The sequence below is a fragment of the Numenius arquata genome, chromosome 11 (genome assembly GCF_964106895.1).
Source record: "Numenius arquata chromosome 11, bNumArq3.hap1.1, whole genome shotgun sequence".
Lineage (NCBI taxonomy): Eukaryota > Metazoa > Chordata > Aves > Charadriiformes > Scolopacidae > Numenius > Numenius arquata.
Window position 1 is genome coordinate 14,309,404 of NC_133586.1, and position 16,116 is coordinate 14,325,519.

The window sequence follows — 16,116 nt, forward strand, 5'->3', positions numbered from 1 at the left end:
TGACCACAGATGAACAGCTACTTTATTACAGCACAGATTGAGGTTGCACCTTAGTCCATATTCTGCCACTTCTGGATGCACACGGTTAACTTTACCAACAATCCACTGTGTTTAACATAAGTGTCTGCCATCTTTACAGGATTTTAAAAGGGACAGCAGATTGCAGTGGTTAACAGCTTTGCCTCCTTCCTATTTAACTGCAGTGACTGAAAAAAATATAATCAGTTTTATCACAGGCTGCTTATTGCAACGATAGGGCTGATTGTTCAGGGAGAAGCATCTCATTCAGAAGAGACAGAAAAAACCCTGTTGTGCGTAACAGCCAAAATCTTCCTACTGGGCTACTTCCCTCAGAAATTCTTATTAACTTTTCTCAAAATGTAATCTCTATCTTCCTAAAGACTTAGGTGTGGTCCCATTCTTCACTGACATGATGCTAGTGATTTCATAGAATACATATTCACAAAACCTGAGGATTATTACATTGCGTTTGCTCTTTTTGCAGAAATGAAATGCTTATCTCCATGCTTGTGATACCTAGGAAACATTCCTTTTTAAGCAAAAGAGCCAACATTGCCTGACCAATATAAAGCGTTTATAGTAGTCTAAGCAATCCTGACTTGTGGGGCACTATTAAATTCAACTGAGAGCAGTGACTTCTCTTTACATTAGGAATTGAGAATATTTTGTTTAGACTTTTAAAGGTATTTAGCTGCCTGTGATTCACACTGGCTGAGGCTGTGCTGCCTTTCCAGTTTGGAATTCTCAGCCTAGAGCCAAATGCTAAGATCCAGTCACTTCCAGACTTCTTACGTGCAGGGCATGGGCTCTCCAGCTCCAGCCCATTCTTTGTCACTTTTCTCACGTAATAGTCATAATGTGAAGCAAACATAGACCACAACATTTATGATAAATGCATGGGCTTGAGTCCTGTGTTACTCTCTGATATTAACACAAGTATAGGAGGCTAATGAGATTTTCTTCACTGCTTAAATACCTAAACCCTGTTTACAGGGATTCTGGCCCTCTCTCTGCACAAACTTCACTCTTCAAAATCTCAATGCAAGTTTTAGGTATGATTTTAAACTTTTACAGGGTACTTTCAAGTGAAGATGACCAGTATGATTTCACTGCTATCCACATCAGAATAATTGGAAAAAAGAAAGAAAAGATGTGGGGACTACGACTGTTTATCCTCTATAACATTTGCACGTTGATTGATACTTCTGATTTTAGAAAAGCCAAAAATCCCACAAAAAATTTTGCAGAGTATGAGTTTGACTCTGATTATGCCCTATTTTAGTTAAAATTCCTATTACAATCCTGGCTCATGGGGTTGCTAAAGCAACTTTTCAGAAGTTGTTCTCATTGACTCTCCTTTGAAGAAAAATGTGTTTTCAGACAAAGTTTTTTCCTTGACTATAGGTCTTTCTCTCATTGACAAGGCCCAAGTAGCGGCCTGGACTAGATCATTGTAGGTCCCTTCCAACTGAACTATTCTAGTCTAGTACCTTTTATATTTGAAATTCTTTTATTCATCCTTGCATTCATTTGTATACTTCAGTTTGTGTTACTCCCTCAGCTCTAGTGCTCCAGAGTGAGCACAAGGGTTTAAGTGGAAGCACCCTCGTATCAGAACTCATTACGGTACAGCCCAGTAAACTTGTCTCTTTCCAGGAGGTGTCTCAGTAAGCAACCAAAGTGTCAGCGATTGCAAAAAGCACAGTTCTAACACGGACAAGTTCATGTATATTCAGGCAATGCCTAAAAGAATTATTCTTATTCAGCTTTCTAACAATTTCTGCTCTGCAGTTAAGTGATGAGCCTTACTAATATCAACTCATTTCCCCCCCACCTCTTCGACTGCCCTGTTTTTAAAGTCAGTGTTAATCACTGTTCCCCAAACTCTCTTCCTCGGAATAGCTTTCTCTTTCTATTACCTTAGTTTAATATTTACTTTAGAGGCTGCTGCCTAAATTGTCTCTGGTTATGGAATTCAGTGTCTCCGTGATTAAAAGACTGACAAGAGGAAGCCTGCTTTGAAATTTTGAAATTCTGACCTTGGAGTGGCTAGTTTTCAAATGCTTTTTAAACTATTTTTGCTAGCACTTCTCCCTAACTGCACACTTCAAATAAGAAAATTGTATTTATTTTGGTGTTAGGCCACAGTCACCTAGCTCAGTCAATATAACAACTACGCAACCAGTGACTGATCAAGTAATCCAAAGAAGTTGAGACAAAATTAAGGGATAACAGCAGAATAGCTGCCCGTATTTAGTATTGAAAATAAACAGTGTCTCCTACTTCAGCAAAAGCTTCTGTATTCTATGAGCTATTTAATCAAAGTGCATGCAGCAGCTATGCGTCTTAATCAGAAAATGCATATGTAAAAATATGTTCATTAGTGGCAGACTATATGAGCATTTTACAGAATCTGAATTCACAGAACTGTCCAGGCTCCTTTTTCATGGTTGATGCGGGTATACGGAAACTTTGGCCTATGTATTCAGCTTTCAACTCAGTTATTTTAAAACAAAAAAATACCCATTTATACAGTAACATACAGCAGTAGCAGTTTTAAATCACAAAATTTTGAACACCTCACTTGATATTATTTTGTTGCATTTATTCTGACTGATGGCATACAGGCTGCAAGCCTTGCAGGGTTTTTATGCAAAATGAGATTCCTAGAGTATCACCTAGATTTTTCCCCCTTGTATCATATAAAAGACTCCTCACCACAGTAAAACCTGATAAAAAGGACGATGCTCTCAATTGCCTGGATTAGATATTGGTCCAATGGAGCTGGGAAAAATGAAAACAACATTGACTGCTATCAGCAGAGACAGGCACTGGGAAATAAAGAAGATTTCTGTCTTAAAATTTAAACTGATATTGTGTGTTTCTAACCACAAAATTTTAAACAAACTTCTGAAGCATTTAAAATTATTTCAAAGTAGCATTTCTCTCTGACTAATATGGGGAACACTGTATTTTGTCATCTTAAAGGCTGACCTATAAGAAGGATTGCCTTATTACATCTTTCTGTTGCATAAGTTCAATCCTGAAATAAAAACCCTTTGAAAACAAAACACCATGTCTGGTTCATATAAATAAAGGTGTTTTAAAAACCTCTATTGACTTTTTCACGTTATTAAGCTTTTTAGATGAATCCAGTTGTTAAATGGTTGTTCTAGTAACTGGCCTGTCATCTGGAAATGTTCTTAGATTGTTTTTTTGACACAATGTCCCTGCACAAAGTTGGGCAGTGTGACATAAAGAGCATGGGTTTGCCTATCACACTGATTACTTGATGTAATAGTAAGCAAGCTTAAGTGAACTGTGTGTCTTCAATCTTTCCAATCACTTAGGGATGGGCACCAGAGGATACCATCCATCATCCATGGCCTGAAACATATGGTGCATCAGCAATCTTAGGCTGACCTAAATGATAGTAAAAGCTGCTACGCTGTTCACAATAAGAAATTGTTGTCCACTGAATTACAGGTTTGTGATTAGATTGCTAACATGGCCAACTTGATGTATAAGTGAAGTGTCCAGGAAAGATATTCCCTAGGATCCTTTGAAGATTAATTTATACCCTTGAAATGTGCACCAATCACAAAATGAAAAAATATGTCAAGATATTTTTCTTGTGAACAAAAAAAGCACTGCAGTGGTAACAGCTATTAATTTATTTTTGGCAGTTTTAGCCAACAGAATTCAATAAACAATGTTCTTAAGGGTTTTTGTTTTGTTGCAAGCTTTTACTGCTTGACTCCTAAAAGCACTGAGCACTACAACAGTATCTTTTATAAGAGGGACAGCTCCCTCTCATATTCTACTCTAAAATCTCATATGTAATTGCAAATATCACACAAAGACAGCTGGAAAAATACTCAAAATTTTGTATTATTATATTCCTATCTAATGTATCTATAAATATAATACAATAGTATCTATTTTTAAGACAGAAAATATACTGTAATATAATCTGACCACTGATCCCAAAATTATCATTCTTGCTTTTCCATAAAGTAGATGATGCTTGTCGTGTTATTCATGCATCAATTTAGGAAATATGCATCCACATCACACAGTTAAGGTTCGATTTGCAATATTAACTTTGGTGGGGCTTGCAGGAAGGAGAGAGGGGTATTATTCCAAAGTAGCCCTACCCCTTAAATCCTCTTTAGATAGTGGAACACAAATGGTGAAAGGCACATTTAAGAGGCACGGTCAAATAGGGAAGAAGAACACTGCCTTGTAATATCTGTTAGCTATATTAGAGCATAACTAAAAACCAGCATACATTTGTGCTGACTATTCAAGACCCTTCACAAAAAAATCAGCTTACTGAAATTACTCCCTTATAAGCCATGGACCATTAAAGAAACTGTTTTGCAAATATGGCCACTACATACAATTATCACGAGAAGACTGGAAACAATGGTTCTCTCTGCCCTGGCCATTCTTTTTTGTGACAAGCCTTGCTATTCCTGTACACGAGGTAGATCTGCTTGCTGTGCCTGTTAGATTAGACCTTCTACTGATGCTTTAGTTTTATTTCTAGTGTGCTTGGCACTGACATAAGTCCTAAACCACATACAGGTCCTGTTTTAAAACATTCTTAACCATGCAACTAAGCCATTAAATTTCATTACAGAAAGCACAGGTTCACACATGATTTTTTTTTTTTTACTATTCCTTAATATAGTCTATTGCCAGCAGTGTAATTCATACAAGATACCATATATCATACCTTGACATGGATAACAATGGTCACTAGTGAAAGGAGCTCCTTTTGAACCTTCCAAGAGGCACATATTAATTAAATAATTAATTCTTTCCTGTGGGTTGAGGATGGTCTTAATCTGCTAAAATTATCTGGGACACACCTATTTGAAAGATCTTCCTAATTTATATCAAAATGCTACTCTTTCTTGAAAACACAAATTAAAACCAGTGTCTCCTTAATTTACATAAAAATAAAAAATAGATTGTCTTTTCAGTCAAGACAAAGATGTCCATTGTCAGCATTAAACTCTTCAGTGAGATGCAAAACCTTGACAGTGCTCCATTTCCAAAAGAAACAGAAGATTTAGGAGTAGTACATTATTGGTATATAAAACAGAGCAGGCATGAGTTACTTATGTCAGATATATTTTAGTTTGGTTTTGTTTTTTTTTTTTTAAAATTTACTTCTGGAGCTTAAGGAAAAAAGGAAAGGAAATCCAAACCCTATCCTGTTATAAGGGTGGTAGAGAAGAAAAGAATACATGGACCAGCTATTAATTATTCTATAGAAAATACCTCCTGGATTCAGGTTCCTACTTCACCCTCTCCACTAGGCTATCTAAACATCTTCTAGTAGTGCAGCAGGTGATGTGACTAACATCCATCATACAAGAACAATACAGGCACCTGGTCTTTAGGGAATTAGTGATAGGTATCTTAAGTGTGATACAAGTTGAATTTTTCCAAGACTAGGGAGGGAAAAAAAAAATTTAAAAAATCTTCTGCTGATACACTTTGAATTTAAGAAAAAAAATTCCTCAGATGTACTGGAAAAGTTTCTGTATTCATTAAAATTTGAATTGCCATCTTTGTTAGTAAGTACAGTTGGAGAATTAAAATATAATGCTGAAGCAAGGTAGGATACTTGGTGAATCTAATTTTGTGCCTTAAATAAAGCATGTGCTGAAACACTAAATATGAACCAGGCATGACAGAAGAAAATACTGAACAACTATACTTAATAAATCTCAGAATTCGGAAGTCATCTTGTGCTGATTAGTTATATGTACCATCCAAATAAGAAATACTATTTCAAATTAATAATGTTTTTATGCTTTGAAACAACAGTGATCTCACCTTTTTATATAAAGCAAAATAGATTCTGGATTACGTAAGAGACAAAATGCAAATGGGTGTACTAGGACTTCTAAAAAGTGAAGGTGCAGAAGCGCACAGAGATGAACACATTCTTCATTCTGAAATTTAACACTTCTGTTGACTCACGTTCTACATAGTGATGGATATATATGTACCTCCAACTGGTTCAATATTTTCTTGATAAGCTTGATAGGCAAGAAAGGCTTCTCTTGAATTATTTCCATTTTTTGTTTGCTGAGGCGGATTACTTGCTCTCTTATTAGAGACAAGCGCTGTGCAGCTGTGCTGCTCTGCTGGGTGAGTGTTAGCTGGACTTTTAACTTTGATACTAATAAAGAAGACTTGTATAAAGTCCTTTCAGTGTTTTTCATAAAATGCATAATTGAAACATTTCCATCTTACTGAAAACTATTAACAGTAGTTTGAAGTAATTTCTCTTTCTGCAAGGATTTTTTTTAAACAAACAATACTATTAAAGCATTTAACTTGTCTTACTGCCAGATAATTATTGTATTACTGTTTAGTTCAATATCTGAGTTGATTTAATTTTATTATTTCCTTTCATATAAGTTAGGAGAGTCAAATATTCTGAAATTCAAGAACAGCCACATTTCAAATACAGTTATAGAGTAGCTTCAGCAACCAATTCTGTATCTTCTGAAAGATTCAAAAACACAAGATTCAAAATTGGGAGGTATATAGTTACTTGCTTGACATATCCCAAAGAAAATTTAAACACTATTCCACTCCCCAAAGCATGGGAAGAATTGTTACTTGCACACTGCAGATTGGTCTGGCTTCCCAACAGCCCAAGATGATACAAGCCATAGCTAACTGCAATCAAAACCTCTCAGCAAGATTTTATTCCCCACAATAAGCAAAAGCCAGGCAATACAGCCCAAAGGAAAAAATACTGCTGAACTCTTGCAAACCTTTTTCAAGCAGGGTAGCAGTATAATCACATAATATGGAGAAGAAAAATCTACCTGAGGATCATCCCCTTTATCCATTCTATTCTGAACCACTCCTTTCTCAGAAAGGCATCCTGCTCTCCAATCCTTCTAGGGTGGGACCTATTTAAGTCTTTTCTCACCTTCATGTTCCCATAACACTGTCCATGAACATCAAAAACAGCAAAGAAATTTTATAGGAAGAAATTAATGAAAGTAGTATCAGGAGACTGGAGATTACAAAACACCAATACAACCCAGAAAAACTCTAGATGGACTGTTGTAAATATAAACAAGGTACTCTGATATTGTATTGTTCTGCTCTATGGCTATTAGCACAGGACTAAGTTTCAGTACTAATAATGGACTATATATAGAAGTATTTTTTCCTGCCCCTCAGTCTGCTTCTCATAATAGAAAAATTTCCATCTTTGCAAGAATTATTAGCAAAACAAATTCTAGAGGAAGCGTTACACTTAGAACTAAAGTATTCTTCTTTTGCTGTTTTATTCACAAGCTTTTACAGAAGCTGTGTGAGTGGAAGAATGACAGAGCGAAGCAGGGAAACACCACTAAGGCCTTTAAATTACTTAACAGTGTGGACAATGGGCAGGAGAGAATCTGAGTAAAGATTGAGTATTGTTAAGTTAAAATAGTAAAAGGACAAACTTCAAAACATAACCTAACCAGGGTGAAAAACAATCAGCTTTATTCTCTCTACCTTTTTGGATTAAATTAAAACTCATGTTATAAAGATGCAACTTGATGAAAAAGTATAACACAAAAAATTGAAACGTTGCATTGTAATTTGCACACATTTCCCATGGCATGTTTACATCTCTTCCAGCTTTAAGGGAACATCAGGAGATTTATTGACCCTTGGCTCCATATACTAAATTAATCATAAAAAGAGGGGGGTTCAACTATAAAGATATTATATGCTATTAGGAAGTCTGAACACTATGTTTAACTATGAACAATATAGGCAAGGAGACATCCAGAATAAGGAAGCAAGATGTGACAAGGAGTGGCTCTTTGAAAAAAGAAACAAAACAAAAAAAAAACCAACCTCTAGAAAACAGAGGAGACCAGGCTTGCTCCAAAAAAAACCCCAAGGGACACTGCTTTAAACATGGAGTACATGCAGTTCCTTCAGCTCAAAATCTTTCAAATCTTTGAAAGACTTGTGTTGTATTTTGCCTGTACCAGATGAATTTCTAAAACAGTAGAGACTAAAAATGAACCAATGGTAATTTTATGTGTATGTATTCACAGCCCCAAAAAAGAGAGTGTTTACTTTTAAGGTATGTTAGAGATTCTTCTTATTTAGTAAATACTGAAAAAAGCTCATAGAAAACAAAATTGCCCAAATTATACCGTGGATTTGAATTCAGAATACATGTCATCCTTACTGCCTCCTTGACCAGTGAATCCTATCCTTCCTAATGTTTTGGAGGAGTCTGAGATGGCGCCTGTACAATTTGATTTTCTGTAAAAATACACACCAAATCTGATTTCTGCTACATTAAGGAGTTCTCTGGTAAAATATACGACGCATGGAATGAAATAAGCTGTAGTTCTAGAATGAGTCTTTAAGCTTACTTCCTTTAGTATTTGACCACTAATATTAAAGACTACTGGATCAAAATGCAGTTTTAATTGGATATATAGGACATGATACAGTGGTATAGTTAAACCGCAGGTTAGATGCTAAAATATAACATTGATTTGTATTCTTTTACTGGAAATATTTGCAATATGAAACTAGGATTATAATACGCTCATTTTTAATGCATATTCAGTACAGAGGAAAGCTACTGCTGTCACCAGCTTATACTCAAAGTCCATTCACCAAACAAATGCTAGATTAATTGGTTTGCTGTTTCATGGACTAAAATGAGATTACAGATGACTCTAATTTTCTTTAATAGTGATGAAATGTTGATTATACAATCATTTCCTACACTGCTTATTGCTAACACACATACAAAATTGGCCTGCCAGAGAGTATTTTAGAACAGCCTGAAGTAAGTCTAACATTTTAATAGATTGTTATGTGCATGAGCTTGTCCAGGAGCACAAAACTTCAGTTCCATCTAAAAAACTTTCTGTTCTTATTGGCTGAAATGTTTGCACTAATAAGAACACAGCGGACAGAGAAAGGAAATTTCATGTTGCAGATAATTTTTAACATTCTTTTTTTCTTAGGAAAAAGAGGAAGTAGAAGATAGGAAAAAATAGCCTGGAAGAATCCAGGTGGAAGATGTAACATATAACAAAAGAGGGTTAAGCTGGAACAATGTGAGAGATGCCAGACAAGAAGGTATCTGAAGCCAAAAGTCAAACCAGTTGAAAAGTAACAACTGCAAGAAAATACGATTGTAGTGTTTGGTTCAGACATTGCTCTAAACTAAAGTTTGGAAATACTTCAAAGCACAGAGAGACTACATAGGAAGAGGGACAGTTTTGACCCATTTCATTTGAAATACTACATGTTTTAATCACAGATGCTGAGAGGCTCAGAAGGACGTTTCAATTTATACATTTTGGAGGATCCCTGTATGAAAAGAATTCCTGAGGTGTAAAGACTTCTTCATGTCGTTCTCACTGATTTTTAACAAAACCTATGCTTACCTCATGACAATGGAGGCCTGATTCAGATTTTAACTTATATAAGAGGACTCTAGTTTGACCTAACCAGATCAGCTCTCGCTACATTTTGTAAACATAATTTTGATATAATGTAGCAATGCTGTTCCTGAAAAGAATTTAGGGTGGGTTTGTGATGGTGTGGTCCTCCCTGTCCCCAACCTGACCTTCATCTCATGTAGCCCTGCCTGAGCGGTAAGCACCCGTGGTGATCATAACGGGTGTATCTAGTCACGATAGCTGCATCTGGCTCAACATGGTTTCGGGGAGACAGATACAACCACAATAGCCAAGGGTTAACTTGAGCAATGCACCCACCTAACCACAATACTGGCGCTGTAGTCAATATGACTATAAGTCAATCAACTTACCCCCATAAGTAGTGAACAGTCCAAGAGCTACCCCCATAAGTAGTGAACAGTCCAAGAGCTACCCCCATAAGTAGTGAACAGTCCAAGAGCTACCCCCATAAGTAGTGAACAGTCCAAGAGCCCTTTGAGTTCTCCTGAACAGCAGCAGGCTGCATGCCAGGATCTCCCCTTGAATAGGGATGCCTCTCAAGGTTACTTCTCAAGATTGAGAGATTCCTTGCCACAACAGATCCTCAGTAAGTTAATAATAGCATGCTAAACTTTGAAGCTTCACTAAGATTATATCTTTGAGCAATTGTGCACATACAATCCTTTAGACATAAACCATTGACCATGTCTGAGAACTAGCCACACCTAGACTCTTCTCTAAGAAGGAGTTTAGGAAGCCTGAACCTCTGCAGCTCAACTCAACAGGAGGGTCTCCCTGACAGTTCTGTCTGAGCCTGTTCTCTATGCAGTAAATATCCAAGTCTACCTTGCCATCAAATCTTGTTAAAACACTCACATTTACTATAAAACTTTGTTAAATTGCTGTTTTGTATCAATAAATGTATAACTGTTTCTCTCTTAGGAGCGACATGCATCACTATCCACAACACGATTCATGCAAATGTAATTTCATCACTACCAAGCACAACCTATTAGTCCTGTTGCACTTACTTTTTGGCCAGTGGAAACACAAGCTCTGGAGACATTCTCTAGACCTTCATATGCCAAACAAAAGATATTTAATCTCAATACCCTTGAAAAATTGAACTAGTCTGAGAAAGCAGCAGGAACTGCTATTGGTTCCCCTAAAGTAATAAAATCTTAAAACAGGCTGCATAAGGTAAATAACCTTAAGTTCCTTCAAATATCTGCATATAAAAAAAATAAATCAGCGAGTTTAACAAACAGGTTACAAAAACTAGCACAAACCCTTCACTTGCTTTCCTTAAAGACATCTGTTGTAATGAAAGATGGTTCTCATTGTCTTTGTTTTTCTTCCAGACAACTGAATTGTCTGTCTTTCATGTGATTTCAGTGTGCTAGAAAAGGAGCATTTTCTCTTATGCTCTTCAAAACCCATGCTGCTGGGACACGTGGATTCTTAACTGCTTGTGCATTTAATGATCTCCTGTCTCAATTTCTTTCAATTCAAAATCATGCACTGTCAAAATGACCTCATTTTCTAGTTCCAGTTAAATTCAATTGCCTTTATCATACCACAAATGGGATCAAATTCTATTCTTGAATTTTTTAAATCAGCACCCAGTTCCCTGGTCGTGATTCCCACCAGAAAACTGGTAACCTTTTGTACATGTTTGCATTACCATGCTTCTAATAATTTTTTCTTCTCCATTTTCTTAGACTTTTTATTGTGATCTCCAGTTCCTTTGTATCCCATTCTTCTCTTCAGCCTTTTCTTCTTTTGTTTATCAGAAATTGCGAATTTCCTCCCACCACCACTGATAGTACAAGTAGTCAATTCACAAGAGAAGAGAGATTTCCCAAGAGCTGCACCGATAGCTTTCATTTTCTGGTTATGTGCATTTCTAGGACTCCAGCACATTTTGTCTGGACACCTTTTCCCATCCTTACTTGATTACTTAATTCATGTTGGTTATGGAACACAGCCACAGCAAGGCAAACAGTTTCAAAGACTGAATACATTACATGCGTCCCAAGCCCAAATCCAACTTGAAACTAACACAGTAAGGGAAATGTAAGGATACGAGGACAGATACATGTTTATCCGAATGTAACGTTAACCCAGAAATTGATTCCTCAGATGTTGTTCAAGTTGTCTGGGAATGCAGTATTTCACCAGAACACAAACAATACACGTTACAGTAAATAATAGTATCAATACACTTCACACCCCTAAAAGTTACTTCCCCAGCAATCAGGCAACCAAGGACAAGTTTTCACTGCAATTCTATTTAATCTTTGCGATATCAACAGTCCAAGTAGACTAACGCTCAGAATTGGGGTTGTCTTTTGGGTCTTTTTGATGACAAGATGACAATATGTAAGAAGAAAATATCAGAGACAGAACCTTCCTCCTTATCTGCGCCTCCTTGACAAAACCTTAAGACTTTGCAGGCAGGCAAGAAGATTCATTTGCTATACAGAAAGACACTGTCAGAGAATAACTTCCTAAGAGTTGACAAAGTTGTCTGCAAGTGGACAGATTTCTGAAACACAGACAATAGAAGTGTTTGAAACCCTCTGCTGCAGGTCACTACACTTTCCTAGTGAACGGAAGGTGTTATATCCCACCTTTCATTGATTTACCATTACTGAATGGATTCCCCATTTTAACAAAACATAGTTATATTCTAGACAAGTCTTTGACAATTCTTTACACTAATCTATGGAATTCAATTGCCACTATTAATTTCACTCTGGTATTTATCAGCAAAAGCTCTTTTCCTGCAAGAACCAATTTATTTAATTGAATAGTTTAAAGAGCTCCAAAGCCACATACAAAAGATGAGGTTATAGCTAATAGCTTTCAAATATACTTAAAAGCTTGAATCATTAGCAGTTTCTTAAACTAGAAATTTTTAAGTGCAAACCAGAATTTATTGCAAGCTAGTCTTAGTGGTGTGTTTTTTCAACATTGTCCTGGTTTCAGCTGGGATAGAGTTAATTTTCCTTCTAGTGGCTGCTGTGTTTCAGATTTGGTATGAAAGGAATGTCAATAATGCATATTGTTTCAGTTGTTGCTGAGTGATGTTCATATTAATCAAAGACTTTTTTCAGCTTCCCATAGAAGCTGAGAGGGAGCACAGACAGAACAAGCTGACCAATGGAATATTCCATACCACAGATGTCACACTCTGTATGCAAATGGGGGCTAGCCCAGGTGCAAACGCACAATCACTGCTCAGGACAGGCTGGGCAACCAATTCACAGGGTGGTGAGAGTGACTTGGGTCGTATTACTTCATCTTGTATATTATTTTACCTTACTATTATTATTGTGATTTTCCCTGTCTTTGTTCTATTAAACTGTCTTTATCTCAACCCATGAGGTGGTTTTTGTTTTTCTCCTTTCCCCTCATTTTTCTCCCTACCCTTGCTGTGAGTGGAGAGTTGAGCAGGCAGCTGTGTGGTCCTAGCTGTTGCCTGGGGTTAAATGACGACACACATTAGATTTTTTTCCCAAATCTAAGAGGTAGTAAAATAATATTCTGTATTTAGGAATAAAGCTTGTACTTTATGCTTTCCTTTCACTTTTCCAGTTTTTTCCACACACATCAGTCCCTCAATTTAATATCTGAGCACAAACATCGTAACACACATTTATCCTCACAATTTTCTTAAAAGGAAAATAAATCCACTTCTTCACATTTTAGAAAAAACTGAGGCACACAATTTGACAAGAACTTCTATGCTATAATGCTATTTCAAATAAGATAGTTTTGGTTCCTTATGTACTAGAAAAAACAGGCATCCAAGGATGGCACATAGGAAACTGTTTCAGTTTCAGATCACAGTCCTACACACACTACACACCTGAAGGTGAGGGAATCTCATTTCTAACTCTTACCCTTGCAAATATTTTGAGATTTCCATGAAAAGTGAAACAATTTCTGTAGATGACTCATGGCAGAATGCCGCGAGGATAAGCAATGAATTACTGTTGAAGAAGATAAGGGTTTAAATCAGCCACGGGAGAGACTATCCAATTTCTTTGTATCCAATCACTGGGCTACTGAATGACAACAGTGGAATTAACACCGTTTTTCCTCCAATCAAAGAAGTTCTGCACATGACTGGGAATGGACGTATGCCATAAGATCAAATACTACAAATTAAAAATTCATGAATAATGCCAGAAAACTTAGTTCCTCTTAGTTTATGCAAAGAAAAGCGGACAAATAGATTCTTAAGATTTTAAAATCACTGCCTCTGACTCACGTGGCAGTGGAAAACAATACCACACTGGCAACCTGTTAAATGGCACCATTACCCGAGATTATCAGTGTTTATGAAAAATACAAGAAGGGATGAAGTGCACTGTACTTTTTCAGAATTATGATGAACGTCAAGAAAATTAGGGAAAACCTCAGCTTCTTTGAAGAACTAGAGCAAAGCTTGCAGAAATCAATAGCAAGATTGCTATCAATATATTTGGAACACGTCCAAAATTATTATCTCTGATATTAACATAAAGAAATTAAAACTGTTTGCATTTATATTTCTTTTTAGCAACAATGGCAGAATGTACCAGGACAGAACACAGTTAACCCTTTCTCTAGTATGCTTTACATGAATAGCGTTTTTAATTCAATTTCTTTGTTTCTAGAAAACTATATAACAGGATTTTGGTTTTGTGGGGTTTTGCAGGTTTTTTTGTTGTTGGTGGTGGTATTTTGTAATTCAATTATTTTAGTCAATTATTTTAATTCAATTAACAAACAATTCTGTTACACAGAAAATAGGGCAGAGAATAATATGGCATTTAAAATTATTCAGCAAGTGAAGCTGTTGTCTAAATGCTATCACCCTTAACCATGAAGTAAGAATGCAGGAGCTTCCTAAGGAGTAAGGAGCTTTCTGAGAAAACAGCTATATAATATACTATGAACTTTAAAGATAATAAAAACTGAAGGTCAAATCCTGAAGTTTGGTTTGTCTTTTTAAAGAAAACTTCTATTGACTTCAATGGAAATTTGTTGAGTTAAACAAGGTTAAACATCTCCAGATCAAATCTATTAATTCCAATTAAAGAAAAATGCAATACAGTACAATGATGATGGCAGCAAAGACTCAAATACTTTTACTTTGGCTCAGAGTGCATGATCCCAGTCTTGAATTATGACTTAAAAACCTGAAACAATATTTAACTTTTACCTTGATGTCACACAAGATGACAGCTACTGTACCACCCAAAAATACGGAGTATTTAATAAGATTTAAGATGACAATATCAGATGAATGACTAAAACCAGACAATTAATTGCCATAGTAATTGCACTGGATGGTTTTTTAATAATTTCTGCATATCATTACATGCCACAAATAGTTTTACTCTTTAACATGTTAGAAATCACAAAAAAAAAATGTTCAATTCTGAATAAACCTATCAAGTTTGCAGCGCCTATTAGAAAACCATACAAACAAAACCAAGAATATTTGTGCTATTTGCATACTGTGATAAATAATGCAACAAGCTAAAACATGAATGGAAATGAAAACAAAAAGAAGTCTAATATGTAGCTAAATACTCATACTGTAATTTCTCTTTCCCAGTCTTCCTGTGCGTTTTCTGTCTATTCTAGAATAGATTAAATTCCTGAACGGTATGTCAATTCCTGAATGGTATGCTAAAAAATCCACTCTGCTTTACAGGGTATATTTATGTAGTTCAGATCATGAAATATGAAAAAAAAAGTCTTAGTCAGTATAAATGTGTAAGAATACTGAGCACATTCTAGCAAAGCTATTTTCTAGTTTTTTGTTGAATAGCCTTCAAATAATAGGGTTAAGAACAAAGTGATGGTAGAAATCTTTTACTCAACATACAAACAACCAAATCCCCCTTTCAGAGAGTGGAAAGCTGAAGTAACTCCCCTGAATTCATAACTTGTGCAAGTCTTAATACTTAATTAGAATTAAACTTTGAAGCTTCACTAAGATTGTATCTTCGAGCGATTGTGCACATACAATCCTTGTAATCATTCCAACATTCTCTACCTAAGAGAAATGTCATTTCATCTAGCATAGAAGGTTTTGAAACAAAACCAAAGACCTAAACACATCTGGAGTTTGCAGATATCTGCATTTTCAACTTCCAGTTAGTCCCATTTTTCTTGTAACCCATGTCAAAACACCACATTGAAATACAACCTTAAAATTCAGGAAATTTGAAATCAAGTCCATATATGAACTTAAAATATGGAGATGTTTTAGTTACAACTCACCTTGTCCCAAACCACATAAAAATAAAATGATTCAAAGCAATCTTTAGTGTAAGCAAAGTGTAAATTCATTTATGACAATTATTCAAAGTGTTTGAATTTCACTATATTCCAACAGTCCAAATTACAGAGACACCATTTCATTTTGTGGCGTAAAGCAAGTGTCACTGATCATTTTTAGTATCCTGGAACAAGCAGATCAGTAACAAATTTTCATGACAGACACACACACTCAACGAGATTATAAATTAGTTTCCCAAGAGAAGGCTCGCTAATAAGATTGGATCTAAAATTTAGGTCAGTTAATTTTAAGACTCAGCTAATGGGCTAAAAAAAAAGA

General features: G+C 35.8%; 1 protein-coding gene across 1 annotated transcript in view; it reads right to left on the minus strand.

The window, feature by feature from the left end:
- Positions 1-16,116, minus strand: part of WDR72 (WD repeat domain 72) — a 108,942-nt gene that overhangs the window by 26,406 nt on the left and 66,420 nt on the right. The gene's annotated exons all lie outside the window — the stretch shown is intronic.